The sequence below is a fragment of the Octodon degus genome, unplaced genomic scaffold (genome assembly GCF_000260255.1).
Source record: "Octodon degus isolate 3935 unplaced genomic scaffold, OctDeg1.0 scaffold00377, whole genome shotgun sequence".
In the NCBI taxonomy this organism is placed as follows: Eukaryota; Metazoa; Chordata; class Mammalia; order Rodentia; family Octodontidae; genus Octodon; species Octodon degus.
In genome coordinates, this window is record NW_004524953.1 from 697,071 (window position 1) to 702,108 (window position 5,038).

The 5,038-nt window shown below is 36.0% G+C and overlaps 1 pseudogene; it reads left to right on the forward strand.

The window, feature by feature from the left end:
* Positions 1-1,451: 1,451 nt before the first annotated feature.
* The window catches only part of LOC101570011, a 6,916-nt pseudogene continuing 3,329 nt past the window's right edge, over positions 1,452-5,038 (forward strand).

Consider the following 5,038-nt stretch of genomic DNA (forward strand, 5'->3'; position numbering starts at 1 on the left):
GTAAACATAAGAAGTATATGATTCTTTACACCTATTTTTAATATATATTCTAATTTTTAAATATTTTTTCATCATATTCTGTAGGGACTTAAAGTTCAACATATCCATACTTGATGGAAAATACCTGTTCCATGTTATGCTTAAGATGTTTGATATTCAGATAGATACAGAGGTTAAGCTTAACAGCCTAGGTTGTATGGTAATAACAATAAGCTTGTCTTCTGGATGGTTAACAACCTAAGTTTGCAGACCCAAATTAGAGAAAAAGGAGGGCCACAAGGAAAGCCAACATTTTGGCCCTAGCCTTCCAAGGTCAATTAAGACTCAGGACATATGAGAACTTGTACTGTAACGTCATGTAACTCGGTAGTGTCCCAAATTTTCTGATCAAGGAGATTATGGTGAAAAAGAGGAAAGTGATCGATGATGTAGTGTGCCTAAGGAGAGTCACATGGGGAGAAGACATTCTCTCAGGCTTTCACAGAGAGCACAATGGCCGTGACTCATCCACATGGCTGCACTGACAAAGGTTCTACAATCTGAGGTACAAGATCTCAGGATAAATCCTGAGGGGATTTCACTGATCTTATCAGATCCAAAAGCTACAACTCTTGTTGCATAGGTGCTTCTTTACCTTTGTCTTAACCATCCAGCAGAAAAGCATGAAAACGAAATATAAGAAGTAAAACCATGCTGCTTTGTTGAGCTGTATGGGACTCAAGTTAACAGTTTCTGACATTGCCAGTCAAGCGGAGGACCCAATACTATAATGTGCAACTGGACTCTTTTAGAATATTTTGCTGAGTTTGCACACCTATAATATTCAAACAATGGAACTTAACGAAAAAAAGAGGATACAGATGAATGTCCGTTTTGTATCTGTGTATTCAAAGTACTTAGAGTAGATATATAGTTACATTCTCTTAATGAATAGAGGGATTTGTTCTAATGGTGTTTGTAAATAGGATATCATGTCCACATCTTGTACAGCAATTAACCACTGGGAAGAATGTATGCAATGTGTTAATTAGTGAAACTGTCCTACCCATTTGGTTTGAAACTGTCTCATTACTATTTCTTTCTCAATGACATTATGGAAAAATAAATAAATAAGTAACTTTTATCATTAAAAAATACAAAAGAAATTGATTGAGCAATGTAAGAATAGTCCTTGATACCTTTGCTCACCATCACCACCACCCAAGCCCACCTCATCACCAAAAGCTATACATTTTACTACTTAAATTTTCTCAATTTTAGTCACATCTTGTTTGTATCCCCTATTTTAGCTAAGCTGCACCATAAATTCCCAACCGATTTAGCTGCATCTATTCTTACATTTCCTTAATTTGTCTCCACACTTTAGCTCACATGGTATTTCCTTTAAATTAAATTCTGGAAATATCATTTTCTTAGTAAAAATTCTTTATTGGCTTTCTACTGCTCTTAGGATGAGGAATAAGAGCTTAATTCGATTTGCAAAGCCCTGCAAGGTATATCCTTTAACTTGTTCAGTCTTATTTTCCAATGTGCTTTATACTACATCTCTGTTCTTCTTAAAACTTTCACAGTCATCTCACCTGTGTTCATTATGACATGCCTGTATTGTGGGAACTCTGAGACACTTAGACATGAAGACTGAAATTCAAACTCAGCTTGGGTAACTGAGACAATTAGAGAAGCCCTTGATCAACAGCAAAAAAAAAATGGAAAAAGGGAACTGAGATTACAGATACACACCACCATTCATTGATAGACACTGTTGAATGTTTTCCTAATGGCAGCATCACCTCATCTTCATGTTAACATATAGTCTTTATGATCAGATACCAGACAGCTGCATTTGGGGAGCTCTTGCCCATCCCAGATAGTGATTTTCTAACATAAACCAGTCATGGCAATTCTATTTTCTCTACTGGTAATGAGGAATAGGCATGTGAAACAATATTGCTAATAAGAAATAAAATGACATGGAGATAGGGAGTGAACCTTTTAGAAAGGTAAAGTTGGATTTATCTCTTCTTATCTTTGAATAATAATATATAATGCCTAAGAATGTCCCTACCATTTCATGACCTAAGGAGAAAACAACTGATAAATATTTTTTCTGGTTTTAAGTTCTGCATTATGTTGACTTTTTATTCTAATTCTTCATATTTCTGTAATCACATATCCCTGTCTTGCCTTCTGCATGTGTATAAATTAGAGTCCTCTAAAAGAGCTGAATAAATAGACAATATATGCATAATTATGTAGGGGCATTTGCTAAGTAGACTTACAGAATCAGAGATGAAACAATCCATAATGTCTATCTGTGCTGGATTACCACAGGATGTAGTGGAAGGAAGATGGAAGCTTAAGAAAATGGAAGCCACGGAATGAGGTATCAAAGATACAGAACCAATCCCAGGTCAAGGGCCTGGAAGCTCATTATAGAGTTGTCAATGTGAGGCTTGCCTGAAAGGCTCAAGAGACTGGGGACTTATGTCCAAAGGCAATGGAAAAAACTGCAACTCTTCTACCACATAGATATGTTCTTCTTATTTCACTTTTTTATTCTACCCAGGCAACAGATAAGGGTTGGTACCACCCATATCTGATATGAGCCTTCCCTCCTCAGTTTGTTGGCCTATATGTCAATCAATCACAGATATACCCAGAGCTCTGATTTACTAATCTGCTAGGCATTTGTTGATCCATTTAAATTGATGTAATTAATGGTCACATCAAGGGAACAGTCTTCTTCCCTAACACTTTGTATTGCTTTGCTCATTTGACTTGTTTTAATCATTAAGATGTTGTAAAACATCATGAGACCAAAAGTTAATTTTGTAACTGCATGGCTTGGTTGATTTCCTTCTCTACTGTCCTCTCTACATAAGAAGACCATCCTCCAATGTCTCCTTTTCCTTCAGCCTGAGCATCAGAAGATAAATAGATATAGATAGATAGATAGATAGGCAAATAGATATTAGACCATCTCTATCCATTCATAGACAATCTAAAGCAGCTTACCTGCAGTGTGGGTGTGAGAGTAAGTGTTTATTCTTATATTCCACTGAGTTTTTGGGTTGTCTATTATAGGACATTACTATTGCAATAACTGTCTTATATATCAGTGAAAACATCCTAATTGCTGCAGACATTAGCTAAGTAATCATATAATTAAATATAATTCTCCCTAACTATATTACTTGGTCCACAGTGTTACAGTCATATCTATTTTTGCTCTTCATTAAATCCCAGTACCTAACTCATTAGAATGTATAATAAACACATTGATTTAATACTATTAATGAGAAAGGCTAAAATAATATGTACCAAAAATGTTAAAAATAAGATAATAAGTAATTTTTGCGTCTTCATTCTTTTCTGTAGAATAATGATACTTTTCTTCCATATAATAACGCTTTTGCATTATAAACAACAGTTGCTTTTATAATCAGGAATAAAAAAACTCTATTCCTACACATATAGTTATTTGGAAAGAAATAGCCCCATGGGTCAAATAAGATATTATTTGTATCACTTAAGTCTAGACATTGTTCCAAATTCAGGAGACTATCAATTCACACAAAGGAGATGAATATTTAGTTGTCAGTACAGTAAATAAAGTCTTAGGCCAATATTTATGACCCAGCTGAGACATGCTGTGCTTTGCTTTGTTTTGCTTCCTAGGGTTGAAGAGAAATGTCTAAAGTAAACCATGAAAGGGCAGAGAAAATTTGGGAGAATGGATTGAACAGAAACATCAGCAAGCTACTTATTATTAATGAACTCACTCTCTCAGATTCATTTTCCAAATTTGTTTATTCCTAAGAACATCTTCTCAGCCACATCTCTCCACCTCCTACCTCCTACCACCATTAACCTCCATGCTTTTTGCCCTCATCTCATCCTCTAAGGTGGGGACTGTGTCTGTTCTCAAGGACCTGTGGGCCCCCAATGGCCTCTCTTTCTTTCTTTGTTGCCTGTCTCAGCCACTTTCTCACTTCTGGGGCAAAATACCCAATGCTCACAAGCTAAAAGAGGAGAGATTTATTTATAGGCAATAATCAGCTGCTTTCAAGGCAGGACAGCATGACACAGGAGTATGACAAAGGAATAGCTGCTCACAGTATGGCAACCAGGAAGCATGGAGAGAACAGAGGAAATGGGGAGGAAGATACATGTTACTGAGTCATTCACCAACTGATTCACTTCTGACCAGGCACCACCTCCCAACACCAAGCCAGCTGTAGTACCTACATCACTTAAGCACTTTGCACAAGGCCCTGCTCTGAACACATGAGACTTTAGTGGACATACAGGTCAAAATCATGACAATGGCTGAATCCCAGGATTTAAGGATGTAGCAATCAAAAGCAAAGAACCAGGTTACATGTAGCCACACAGATCATTTCTAAAGATATAATAGCCAGTGTGAATTAAAAACTAAAAAAAGAAAGGAAAAGATTTACTGCAGAAGTTAGCTTACGTAAATTTAAATGTACATATTCTCAAGCATCTTTTAGTTTACTTATATATATAAGGTCATGTACTAAACCTATGAAATGGTGCCTAATGGGAGATAAAATTGTGTGTGACCATATAGAATAAGAGATTAAAGGAAGAGCAAAATGAGAGTGTACATTTATAAGGCCCAAAAGTAGATTTCCCTCCAAATATTTTCAATGAAGGAGTATTAATAAACAGACTAGATGCTCACAGTGATTAGAAGAAAATGAAAGTAAAAGAATTTTTTAAATGGATCGTATATTTTAGGGAAAATGAAAAACAGATGAATTGTGTATTTGTTTCCTGATGCTTGATTCTGTAGGTGTGATAGTTGATTTTATATGTTAACTTGACTAGACCAAAGGATGATTTGACTGTTGGTAAAACATTGTGTGTGTCTCTTAAGGTGCTTGCAGAAAAGTATAGGATTTTAGTTAGATGAAAGGAAAGGAAGTGAAGTGAAGGGAAGGGAAGGGAAGGGAAGGGAAGGGAAGGGAAGGGAAGAAAAGGAAAGGAAAGGAAAGGAAAGGAAAGGAAAGGA